The sequence below is a fragment of the Orcinus orca genome, chromosome 7 (assembly GCF_937001465.1).
Source record: "Orcinus orca chromosome 7, mOrcOrc1.1, whole genome shotgun sequence".
Taxonomy (NCBI): Eukaryota; Metazoa; Chordata; class Mammalia; order Artiodactyla; family Delphinidae; genus Orcinus; species Orcinus orca.
This window is the reverse complement of record NC_064565.1, coordinates 24,055,827-24,069,561: the sequence shown is the minus strand read 5'-3', so window position 1 is coordinate 24,069,561 and position 13,735 is coordinate 24,055,827. Positions and strand designations below refer to the sequence as shown.

General features: G+C 39.1%; 1 pseudogene; it reads left to right on the top strand.

Annotated features, from left to right (window-relative positions):
• The first annotated feature begins 4,452 nt into the window (after positions 1 to 4,452).
• Positions 4,453 to 13,367, top strand: LOC101288538 (RAD52 motif-containing protein 1-like; annotated as a pseudogene).
• Positions 13,368 to 13,735: the final 368 nt, after the last annotated feature.

The following is a 13,735-nucleotide window of genomic DNA, read 5'->3' as shown; positions in this document are numbered from 1 at the left end:
TATTATGTTTTCAATTTCAGTGAGTTCAAAATAGTTTCTGATTTCCCTTTTGATTTCTTCTTTGACCAAAAAGTTACTCAGAAGTGTGTTGTTTAGTTTCCAAATATTTGGAGATTTTTTGAATTTTTTGATATTTTGTATTTTTTGAATTTTTTAATATCTAATTTAATTCCATTGTGGTCAGAGACATATATTGAATGCCTAAAATCCTTTAAAAATTTTTTTAAGTATAATTTTTAAGTTTTTTTTTTTTTAAGTATAATTTTTAAGTTCATTGATCTTCTTGACTTAGTGGGATTATTGTGTTTACGAATTTGGAAAAATTTTGGATATTATTTCTTCAAGTTGTTGTATTTTTCCTCTCCTTCATGGACTCTAAGTATAATTTTTTTAAGTATAATTTATTTTTGCTGCGTTGAGTCTCTTTTGCTTCACCTGCGCTTTCTCTAGTTGCGGTGAGCAAGGGCTACTCTTCATTGAGGTGCTCCAGCTTCTAACTGGATGGCTTCTCTTGTTGCAGAGCACAGGCTCTAGGTGCATGGGCTTCACAGTTGTGGCACACAGGCTCTAGAGTGTGGGCTCAGTAGTTGTGACGTACGGGCGTAGTTGCTCCACGGCATATGGGATCTTCCCGGACCAGGGATTGAACCCATGTCCCCTACATTGGCAGGCAGATTCTTAACCACTGAACCGCCATGGAATTCCCAATTCCTGTATTCTTAATCTTTTGTGTAGATCCATATTCCAATCTGGTGTCATTTTCCTTCTGCCTGAAAATACTTCTTTTAACATTTCTTAAAGTGAAAGTCTACTAGTAATGAATTCTTTCAGCTTTTGTATGTCTGAAATAGTCTTTATTTTTCTTTTGTTTTAACAGATTTGGGTATAGAATTCTAGCTTGATAGAATTCAATTCACTGCTTTAAAGATGTGATTCAGCTGAGTTCTCATTTACATTGTTTCCAACAAGAATTCTGCTGTCATTGTTATCTTTGTTCCTCTGTATGTAGTGTATAATTTTTTCCTCTGGCTGCTTTTAATTTTTTTTCCTTATTGCATGTTTTGAGCAATTCGATTATTTTTTGTGCCTTGGTGTAGTTTTTTCCATGTTTATTATGCTTTAAGTTCATTGATCTTCTTGACTTAGTGGGATTATTGTGTTTACGAATTTGGAAAAATTTTGGATATTGTTTCTTCAAGTTGTTGTATTTTTCCTCTCCTTCATGGACTCTAAGTACGCATGTATTAGGCCACTTGAAGTTGTTGCACAACTCACTGATGCTCTATTCATTTTTGTTATTGTTTTGTTACTCTTTTTGTTTCATTTTGGACTGTTTCTATTACTATGCCTTAATGTTCACTGACCCTTTCTTCTGAAGTGTCTAATCTGCCATTAACCTCGTTCAATGTCGTTTTAATTTAGACATAGATTTTAATTTCTAGAAGCTCAATTTAGGTCTGTTTTACATTTTCCATGCCTGTACATAACATTTTCAATATTTAGAATGGGTTTTTTTAACATATGAAATACAGTTACAGTAACTTTTCTTCAGGTATAATAACTTTTAAAATGTTCTTTTCTGCCAATTCTAACATCTGTATAGATTATGGGTTAGTTTTGATTGATTGCCTTTTCCCCTCACTATGGGGCATATTTTCCTACTTCTTTGCATGCTTGGCAGTTTTTCATATGATCCCAGATATTGTGAGTTTTAGTTTCTTGTGTGCTATGTATATTTATATTCCTGTAAAATGCTTGGGCTTTGTTTTGGGTGAAATTAAGTTACTCAAAACAATTTTATTCTTTTAGGTCTAGCTTTTAAGATTCGTTGGGTAGGAGTCCAAGTAGCCTTTAGTCTGGAGCTCATTGTTTGCAACTACTGAGACAAGTCCTTTCTGAGTATCATGAGGTTTTCGAGTCTGACTTATAGGAACAGGTACTATTCCTACAACCCTGTGTGATATCCAGTTATTATTAATCCTTCCATGTGGTCCTTTTCCTGGCATCAAGTAATTCCTCACACAAATGTACTGACCAATACTTTGTTGAATTCTCAAGAGATCCCTCTGCATATCTCCAGAGTTCTTTGTCTGTGCACTTCTTTTGTCTCTGATAGTCTGCTTTGTGAACTCTAGTTACCTTGGTTTTCCCAAACTCTTAGCTTCATTTCCTCAGTCATGGAGTCCACCAGTCTCTGCCTGGACTTCTCTTCCCTGTACCATGACCTGGAAACTCTCTCAGAGAAGTAAGTTAGGGCAATTATAGGGATCACTTCATTTGTTTCCCATCTCTTGCGGAATCACTGAACTTTATTGCCTGAGGTCCAGTTTCTTGAAACCTTTTGTTTCATATGTTCTGTTTGACGTTTTCATTGTTTCAGGTGGGAGATTAAATTGGTCCTTGTTACTTCATCTTGGCCAGAAGCCAATAATATTCTTTAAGTCTGTTTTGTTTTGATACAGGGTCCAATTAAAGATTAGGCATTGCATGTTACATCTTTGTTTCCTTTAATCTAGAATATTTCCCTACCATTTTCTTTTTTTTTGGTCTTTATGACATTGGCATTTTTGAAGAGTCTAAGCCAGTTGTCTTGTATATTTCCCCACAATCTGGATTTGTCTGTTTCCTCATTAGATTCAAAGTAAACATTTTGTGGAAGAATATTATATAGGTGATGTATTCTTCATACTTCAGCACTTCAGGTGGCCCAGTGCGAAGTTTGATCACTTGATTAATGTGGTATCTTCCATGTCTCTCCATTGTAAAGTTATTTTTCCCCTTGGTAGTTGATAAATAATATGTGGGGTGATACTTTGGGATCAGTGAAGATCCTACTTTCAAACAACTCTTCACCCAACTGTGCATCAATGATAATCCTTGTCTGAATCGATTATTACATTGATAGTTGCAAAATGACACTTTTCTTATTCTATCATTCCTTGTGCATTTATTAGCTGACATTATTCTATAAAGAAGAGTTCCCCAATTTTCATTTGAGTATCATTATGAACTCACGTGCTTTTTTAAAAATTAACTATGTTATACCTTATTATAATGATAATGTTATTCTTTAGAATGTTCCTTTTGTCAAGATTTGGCCAATGCGATCTCTGTTATTGTTTAACCACATGATGCTTTTTTATTACTAGAATAACTTGTAATATATTACTACTCACAGATAGGACCTGAGAAAGGGACTACAGAAGGTGTGGCCTTATTCAGACTCTTCTTAGAAGTCTGCCTTCTTCCTGTGTATTCTCAACCCAAAGTGAGGATTTCGGATTGGAAGGAGATACTTCTGAATTAAACTACAGATCAATGTCACCCAATTCTAATCTCTATTCCCTTTTTCCTAGGCATACCATACGTACTGCCATCCTCATCCTTCTGTTGGGCACCTCTCTCCTCTATATTTATTTACAACAGTCAAGAGCAGCAATTGTCCAACCGGCGCCTATTCAGTTCTCCAGTCCATATGCCCCAAGAACTCCTTTTTGCACAGGTCTGTGGTGGCCTTGGCCTACCTCTTCTACCTACTCAAGTAACTCTTTTACCACGAATTTAATTACCTATGTTTCCATTTATAGGATCTTACCTAGCCGTATGGCCTGCTGCCTCTGCCAATTTAAAAACATTATTGAGGTTGTCTGTCAGACAGTCAAGCTGTGTTCTGACAGTGGATGCCTGACAGACGTCACATGTTGCGGTGTGTCTCAACCGTGGGAAAATAAATTTTTAATTTAATATTTTAATTTTTAATCAATGATGATAAATTTTAAAATTCATGATGTAATTGCATTATTTTAATTCATACATTCAGAGTTCCAGCTCCCTAATTTTCTAAGAACTACCCCCTTGCTAAAAATCAGATTCTTGGTTACATTATTAAGCTAATAATAGCTCAGTTACATTGTTAGCTTAATAGTGTAACTGATCTGCATACATAAAGGAACAAGAGAAAGGAATGGATGGGGGAAGGGAATTAACATTACTGGCCTCATATCCTACGCTGTGCCCTCTGCAAATGAGAACTTATTGATATAGTGCCTCACAGTTTGTAAACTGATTTTATATACATTAGGTCTCAAGTACCCTTTGTCTTATACGACAGGTGTAAATATATTTTTGTTTATTTTGTTTGTTTCCGCAATTTTATAAAGAGTACAAGTGATGCTGTTTTATGTCTTATTTGGAGCCTGAGAGTTTCTGGTTCCATAACCAGAAGCTGCTACCTAGCCCTCCTAATGGAATGGAGAGCTAGTTTATTCTTAGACTGTCCAGGTCTGAACTTGCTCCGAATCTCAAGCTTTTCTATCCACAAAACACTCAGGGCCTTTCCACTATTTTTCTATATATTAGATTTATTGGCACTAACTTTTTAAAAAGCGCAGGCTCGCGTTTCCTGGAGCAGTCCGCTTGCGCCCTGAGCTGCACACACGCGATGACTGTAGGATGCTGCACTTGGTACCTTTTGCGGTTCCAATCGCGGGTGACAAAACCTTGCTGGTGTGGGAGCTGAGCTCTGGACCCACGGCCGAGGCCTTGCAAGTGAGACGAGCCGGAGCGGAGGGCTGGGTGGAGGAAGCCGCCCCGCACCCCAGTAACTGGGCGCCCCGGGGTACTGTTTCAGTACCTCATTTGCCTGTGGTCTCCACTGAGAGGAATCTTAGTTCTAGAGCCGACCTGAGCAGTCAGCTCGCCCCCATAGATTTTTGAGAGTTAGTCCCCAACAAAAGACATTGCCTCCTAATGCTTCTCGAAGCTTAGGATTTCAGAGGGAACGTTGTTCATGAAATGAGAAGTGTTTGGAGTTGCAGCCTCACCACAGTTACGTGTGGCGAAGGGCTGGGGGAATATAAGGGAATGGGCGGTTTGGTTTCCTGGGCCTGAAATTTCCTGCACTTACTTAGCGTGGGACCACCCTACAGCATTCTCTGTTCACAGTCTTCTCCCAGTTTGGCCTTCTGTATTCGGTCCGAGTCTTCCCAAACACAGCAGTGGGTGGTCCTGGGTTCTATGCCATCATCAAGTTTTATTCAGCTAAGGGATGCCCAGAGAGCCCAAAAGGCATGCGACCAGAAGCAGCTTTTTCACACATCTCCAGTGAAGGTGGGTCCAAATGTGGAATTCTTCGCTCTACTGGGATGAAGTGCTGAATTTAAAACTAATAGGCCATCGGGAATTCCCTGGCGGTCCAGTGGTTAGGACTCTGCACTTTCACTGCTGAGGGCCCGGATTCAATCCCAGGTCTGGGAACTAAGATCCCGGGGTGGGGGGCGAGGGTGGAAAGGCCACCGTTTGTACAGCACTGTGGTGTACAGAATACACTCAGATGCACTGCTCCACTGATCTCCCAGTTCCACAGTTGTTTCTTTTTTCTTAGAAGAAGAAACTCAAACTGAGGATGGTTAAGTGACTTATTTAAGGTTCATGACAGTAGATGTGGAAACTAGAGGCCAAACCATAACTTAACTGATGTTAAACCCCATGTCATTTTATGCTGCCCCTAAATTTAAGAAATATTCACAAGAGTCTTCCTTATATTTACTTTTATGTGGATTTTAAATGTGTGAGGGTGACAATTTTTCAAAATTAATTAATTAATTATTTATTTATTTCTGGCTGCGTTGGGTCTTGTTGCTGCGCCCCGGCTTTCTCTATTTGTGGCGAGCGGGGATTGCTCTTCGTTGTCATGCGTGGGCTTCTCATGGCGATGGCTTCTCTTCTTGCGGAGCACGGGTTCTAGGCACACGGATTTCAGTAGTTGTGGCTCACAGGCTCTAAAACACAGGCTCAGTAGTTGTGGCACACGGGCTTAGTTGCTCTGCGGCATGTGTGATTTTCCTGGACTAGGGATCGAACCCGTATCCCCTGCACTGGCAGACGGACTCTTAACCACTGTGCCACCAGGGAAGTCCCGAGCTTGACAAACTTTTGTCAGATGTAACATAAGGGAGGCTTCATCATCATCATCATTCTCAAACTGCCTATTCAAAACTCCCTTCAGATTCCAGAAAATGGTTAAAATATTCTTTAATGCATTGTAGAAACCTTATTCCATATGAACATGCCATCCAATTTTACTTTCCCAGAATTAACATTTCATTATGTTAAGGACCTTTTCAATTCCTCTGAATAAGTGAGTGAGGCTTAGATTTCCCAGACCTTTCCCTTTATAATTGTGTTTCTTCTCGGATTGGCTTCTTGCTCTGGCTACTTCCTACTGCCCTTGCTGCCTCTTCTCACCCATATTTCTTTACTCACTGATTTCACCTTTATTGAATCTGAGAACTCTCCTCAGATGGGACTCCAGGTACACTACCTCCCACTTCTGTACCCTGTTTAACACCCTCTTCAATCCTGGCTGTACTCCCTGGGATTGAAATGATTTTGTTTCAGGCATTCTTTTTTTTGCAGACCCTGCGACCATTTCACATAACCACTCAGATATTACAGATGGTCCTGGAAAGACTGTGAAACAGTTACTTGGTATCAGTTGTGAGTAATGAGTTCTTTTCTTATATTGGACATTAAGACCATTCCATAAGCGTAGGTTGTGAGATTTTCACAGCATAAAGCCTGTCACTGTTAGAGTAATGAAGAAAATATTCTCCAAGTCACTATAGAGTTGAGAGGAAAGGGCATTTGTATTAGATTTCCTTATTTAATTCAGAGCCTTAGTTTACTACCCACACCCCTGAAATTGTTTCCTACTTTACTTATGCGTTCTTTTTCAATTTTATTTATTTATTTGTTTGCACCGGGTCTCAGTTGCAGCAGATGGGCTCCTTAGTTGCGGCTCAAGGGCTCCCCAGTTGTGGCATCTGGGCTCCCCAGTTGCAGCAGGCAAGCTCCTTTAGTTGTGGCTCGCAGGCTCCTTAAATGTGGCGTGAGAACTCTTAGTTGCAGCATGCATGTGAGACCTAGTTCCCTGACCAGGGATCAAACCTGGGCCCCCTGCATTGGGACCACAGAGTCTTAATCACTGCACCCGCACGGAAGTTCCAATTATGTGTTATTTTATTCATTGGCAGGTATACATACTTATCTATTTTCCCCTGTGTTTTTTATAAATACAGAAAAGAGAATAACATTTTAAAATAAAATGAAGGAAAGGCCTAATGTATCTGAGTTTTTCTCAGTAGCATGAAGGGAAATGTTTTCCAGCAAGAGCTGTGGCAAGGTTATCCCAGATGTGAACTGTCTCTACTATCCAGGGGCTCAGAGCCCTTCTGAAGACTCCTAATTGTCCAGGACAGCTCCATTATGACTCACCTTACAGGGCCTAGCCAGCCATGCGACACTCAATATTTAAAAATTAGTCTTCATTTCTCCTTCCCAGCAGGCAGCTTCAGTTGGAGAAAGTAATTTCATTTTCTTATATACTCATTCATTCACTCAGTCAACAGACCATCACTCCTCTATTATATGGCAAGATCTATGCTTGTTTCTTGTTAACAAGGGAAGAATAATATATGGTTCCTTCAAGCACTTAAGGAGCTCATAAACTAGTGACAGAGGAAGATGCACAAACAAATCAATAAAGAATTAACAATGCTTTGACTTTATTTGTGTTATTTGAATTTTTATGACTATATTAATATACTACACCCTGTTCAAAATGGAAATAGACGTTTAAGAAAGAACTAGTGATGTAAAAAATCCACAGTAATATGTAAGTTCTTTAGAGAGTTAAGACTGGAAATATTTGCACTCTCAAAGAAGCTTTGGTTGCTTTTTTGCGTTTATAGAGGTATATGTATTCCCTGTTCTAACAGGGGTTAGTAATTTGGGAGGGGGTGCTACAGGTTAAGGTCCTAATTCAGTGGCAGGTCCTTCTTACCTCCTCTTCAGGTCATATTCTCAAGCAGGAGCTACATGATGAGACTACTAAAACAGTTCACTTCCTTTGCTTACCCCCAGCCCCATAATAGGCTTCTGCTGGGTTTCCTTGGTTGCTTTCATCATCACTTTCACCACCAGAGGTCAGGGAAACTTCCGGTTAATCAGGGGCCCTGGAAATAATGCAGAAAAGTACTGACTTAAAAATAATAAATAACATGTATTTAGGGCTCACTGTGAACTCATTGCTTAAAATGTCCTACTTAATCTTCACAACCACTCTATGAAATTGGTATTGATAAATCTCAGGTGTATCCAAAATAAATCTCTCTGTAGGGGCGTGATATTTTTAGGTCTTTTATGTCTTTAGGTTCATCTCGGCACCAGACATAAGGCGGTTCAACATAATACCCTTGCCCTAAACAGCTCCAGATGCCAAGAATTGGCAAATTACTACTTTGGTTTCCATGGGTGGTCAAAAAGGATCATCAAGGTAAACTCTGTAGATTTTCTTTGACTAACCAGACTCTTTTCAACATTGAACTCCTAGACTTTAGAGAGAAGAATAGAACAGGGCTATGGGGAGGAGATGTGAGAGGTTTCCACCTGGAAGTATCTGAGCATTGGCCTGCCACCTAGAATTAGTGATAATCTCAATGACTTGGATGGTGGTGTCCATAATTTTCTCCAGTATTTGTATGGCATATAATAAAAAATAGTTGTCCATATCTATTCATTTATCTGCAAGTCTCAGTTGATTTTGAAGCTATAGCATACTTAAACTATTACCTGGGATTGCTGGAGTTTACTTTTTATTTCTAACAACAGTATATGTTGAAGTCTAGCCTTTACTTCAAAATCCTAACAGCTTCAGGATCTTTCTAACCTTGAAGAAAGGGAAAATACAGATATTGTGACACCACTAAAGAAGCAAAGCCTGAAGTTCTTCTGTGCTTTAGAGGTGGTGTTGACCTCCCACGAGTGCAGGAGTCCCAGAGTTGACATGGTTGAGGAAACTTTGATAAGTTGGAGGAAGGTCTGTTTTCCAATATGTGTGTGTGTGGGGAGGTGAGGGAGTGGGATTTCTCTTTTTTCCTTTCTTTCTGAAACTCAACTTTTCAGATACATCATCACCTTTTCTAAGCAACTAAAGCCCTGGGCAGAATTTGTCTGCTCGACAATATAGGTTTTTATCTTAGGCAATACCTGACAGCACCTTAAACTTTAGAATTTTAGAACTGACTGCCTGCCAAGAAGCTCAGGAGGAGGGAAAATTAGTTGTTTTGTTTTTTTTTTGGTTAATAATTTGTTTTGTACTAAAATAGTCCTTCAGATACACATGCCTTCTGGCCTACAGTTATACCAACAAAATCATTGTCTGAAGATTGAAATAAACTCATGTGTAAATGTTCAGTCCTTTGCCTCCTATAGAAGGGCCTGAGAATAAAGAGTAAATGTAGATCCCTAGAAAGGGGATTCCGATTGGTACTGAGTTTTTTCCTAGAATTCAAGGCACTTGGGCTTAGGGTTTTAAGTCAGAGGCAGGGCTGTTAGCGAATGGAGTGGAGGAGCCTCCACCATCCACCTGAGTGGGTGATGGTTGAGGAGAGGCCAGATCATCTGCACTACCACCAAATCTATCTCACTGTATGAATCCAGCCCTTTACGCACACGAGAGCAGGGTCTGTAGCAGTGTAGCCTCAGCTTGTGTATTTGAAATCTGTGAGTAATATGAGATTTGTGCCACGTTTTTGGTTTGCATTTCCCGTCTAGTATTTTAGGAACTTCCAGAATAGATCTCAGCAGTAAAATGTGCCATGCCAGGGTATACCTGCAACAGAGACATTCACCTGTACCCCAGTGTTGTGCCTGCCCTTAATCACTAAGATAATGACCTAAGAATCACAGATGCATTTTTAGTTTTAAACATATAACCTAGAAATCAGTTATTCATATAGGCATTTAAAATTTTTCTCTTTTGGTTGGATTTAGGATCATTATCATTCCTTATGTAAAGGAAGGTAACCCAGAAGCTTGCTATTCAGAAAGCTATGACAGATGCATCCAGAAACTGCTGATTGTGGTTTTAGGTAAGACCTTTTTGATTGTCCTTGAAGTGCTTCAGTTTCAGTGAGCAAATAAACTTATTTGAAAAGTTAATTGGATGAAAATAATGGTTATCTAAAACATTACATATTCTTCCAATCACCAGATGCTTTCACAGCAGGAGTCTTACATTTGTTCTTTGTGTCATTTATGAGAAAAACGACAGCAAATATTATTGTTCCCAGTGTTTAGATGTAGAATGACTTGCCTCAGTTCATACAGAAAGTGTTTGATCCACTTCTTCCTCAATTGCTTGCTTATCATACAGAATAGTGTAGTGATTATAAGCCTTGGACACCTGTGTTTAAGTCCTAACTTTGTCTCTTAGATTTTGTTGTTGTGGCTCTTGCAATTTTAGGTTTTTCCAGCCAGAGACATTGGAAGGTATTTAATATCTCTAAGCTGCAATTTCCTTATCTGCAAATAGGGTTAGTAATTCAGCTTACCACCAAATGGGGGATATTGTAAGAGTAAATGAGATGATGAATGTAAAAAGCTTAGAACTATGCCTGAAACATAGTAAGCAGACAAAATATATTGACTATTATTATTACTGTTTTCTTGTTGAAGAGTTTATTAAATTATGTTTTTGGAGTCAGTTTAGTTTCAGTTTTCATTTCTGATATATTGGGTGAGTATGATTCTTATATAATAATCGGCTACGTTTTTGTGAGCCTTGAAACTGGTCATGCTATTGAATAACGTTGATTGTGTTCCTTATCGAGTTATACAGCAGTGAGAATGTCACAGGCTGTGCCCAAAGGAAACTTTATGATTAGTAGATTCCCGGAACAGAATTGCTCCCCTGCTTCACAGCCCTGCAGGCTTAGAGACTGAGAAATCCTAGGTAAGTTGTCAGAGACCTTATTTGCTTGTAAGAGTTGACCCTTGATTGGTCTTGGCCTTCCAGCCTGGGTAGTCCTTCCAGTGAAGTTTGACTTCCCTGGTCATCAGGCAGAATCTCCATCAGCTGTCAACTATTGTTAACAACCTTTAAGAACCAAACTAAACGCCTGGGTTGTTTGTGCCTAATATGCCAAGGTACTCCTTATATGTACCCAAAACTCCTTGGACCAAAAAGCCTGGTGGCTCTAGCTTGCCTTGAGGAAAGCTGTATTGTCCAAACGGTACATGGGCCAGTCTCTGCCAGTACAGGGTTCAAATGCTCTCTCCTTCTGTCTGTGTCTGCAAAGCCTTGTTCATTGTATCTGGTAGAATTTTGGTCCCAAGGAGTAGGCATTTGCCTTGCTTCTAATGTGAAGTATCTATTATAGTCCGGTGGTATCTATCCCAGGTTTGAACTCTCTTTGACCCCCACCTAATGCCTTCCTATATAATTGTATTGTGATTGAACATTTTTGTTTCCACAGCTTTTAATTTCTATGTCATTATTCCTTAGCTCTTATTTCTAAGATCATAAAGTTTTTGAACCAAAGTTGTTACATCTTATATATTTTTTCACAAATAATTATGATAAAAACTGAAGTGTCAGATGAGGGAACTTCTAGGAAAATGCTCTTATTTTCTGCTTTTAGAAGTCAAAAGAATATCTAATTATTGGGTGCTACCATTGTATACAGGAAGTTTTAGAACAAGAAAACTTCTGGATTGATCCTTGTTAACTTTATTTCAGAAAGTGTTAAAACAGGTGTGGCATCTAGACCCTGTTGAAGAGGTCACAGATGCTGGAACCGAAGGGGAACTACAGGGTTTAATTCAAGTATGTGGAGATAAAAGCTCAAGGGGTACACAGCCAGTGTAGCCATAATTCAAAACAACCAGCAGGATTTGGAAGACTTCAGCATATCTATTCAGTTCTGTCTTCCTTAGGAAAAGGTGAAACTCTGAAACTGCTTTTGAGGCAGGGAATTCCTAGGACTTTTCCAACTCCCGAGCCTTGTATCTGGCCCCTTATTTGAAGTTTGGAGAGCAGGATTGAGGGTCATCAGTGTACGTCTACAGTAGTGGACACAGGAGAAGACACAGGCCTTTTAGAACTTCCCTCAAATAGAATTGCAGGTATTTGGGAACAAAGTAACTATGGTCTTAAGTGTGAATATGCTACACTGTGATTATGTTACACTACATAAAAACTATTCATAGTTTTTCAAGTAAGGTATATTCAAGTAAGGTATATTACTTTCAAGTAAGGTATATTACCCAGATCTCAGCGTCTCATATATATCTTATGTTAAATAATTTGCCAAAGAACCTTTCTGTAAGTCAATTATATGAATGCGTCGAATTAGGGATTAAGTTGTCAACGTAATTTCGGAAAGAAAACATTAATGTACTGCATATAGGATTTTTATTTAAAAGGAGCAAAAAATGTGTTTCATGTAATTGAGAGCTTAATTTAGGGCTAGATTTCTGATTATTTAACTTACCCCAATGTTGCAAAGCTTGTTTTGAAGGGACGAAAGTAGAGAAAGAAAAGGTGGTTTTGTTCTGAAAAATGAAAAAAATTTGAAAGTTTTTCCTGTACAAAATAATTTATTTTAATTCAATTTAAATCAGTGAAGGAAATTTGAAACGTATCCATGTTTGGGGTTTCAGAAGTCTAGCTTCTTGTGAAATGTGAGAGGAAAGGATTCCGTATTGATACTAAAGATTTTGGAAACCTGATTATAACAACAGATCCACTCCTAAATGAGGCCAATCTTGGAATCAGTTCCATTTAGAAACCATTATGTGCTAGGCACTGAAAATAAGGTGAAGCTCCTTCTCTCTTGGAGTTTAGGTGTTAAAGGTGTACCAGACAATTAAAAAGGACTAAAATTAAATAGATTATGAAAAGGACTGTGAAGCAAGTAAACTGGGTGCTAGTTCCAGTATTTCAAGAAAATTACTTAACATGCTGACTTTAACATTCTAAGTGTCTTCTCCATGTGTGCACACAGGGTAGACCTCTGAAAAGTGACACTGTAGTTTTTTCTAGATTAATGGCTCTGTTGAGACAAGGTGGGATGGGGGAAGATTCCCCATGCTAATGTAAAGGGTCATTCACGTGGTTTTAGACTCTCTTTCCCAGAATGAATTGCTCACCTGCCCCAAACCCCTCCTACAGAAGTTCTGGAGTCATCCCTGACTCAGTGGTGACCCGCTAATAATAGAGTGCTGAATGAATAATGAGACGTGAATACTGAGAGTTTGGAGGAAATGGCAACATTTTAGCATAATTGTAAGGTGTGTTCCCCTACCCCCACCCTAACTGGTGCTCATTTTGCAGGTCAGCTACTTTTCTTGTCAGCCGTGTGGCCAAAGGGAGGAAGACTGTCTCTCAGACTTCAGCTTTGAGGAGGAAGAGTTCAGATTGCCAGAACTGGACTAGCACTTTTGAATTTCCCAGAATGCCAGGTCCTGTGGTTCCGTCGGGAAGCTCTGCATCTTTCCCAACCCCCCTCCACCACTGGGCTGCTGGAGACACCCATTAGAATGGCTCAAATGTGAACAATGACAAGAACAAATTCTGTAGGGGTGGTGGAATAACTTTTTCACAACATAGGCCTGGTCTTGTTAGTATTAGGACTCTTTAATTTAGGCGTCCTGCGATGGCAGCTCTTTTTATGCCTAAGAAGGAAGAGCTCAGGGGTGTACAACAATTTCAGATGAAACTAACTAATATTCAATGACTATCTCTAACTACTCGGTTGTTGACTTCTATTAGTCATTATTCTCCTGGTTTTAGCTCTGATGTGGGGATTACAGAGGCGTCAACATTTAAATCTTCATAATATGTGTATTTGTAGCTTCAGTATCATTACTGACCCATATTTCTTTATGGTTT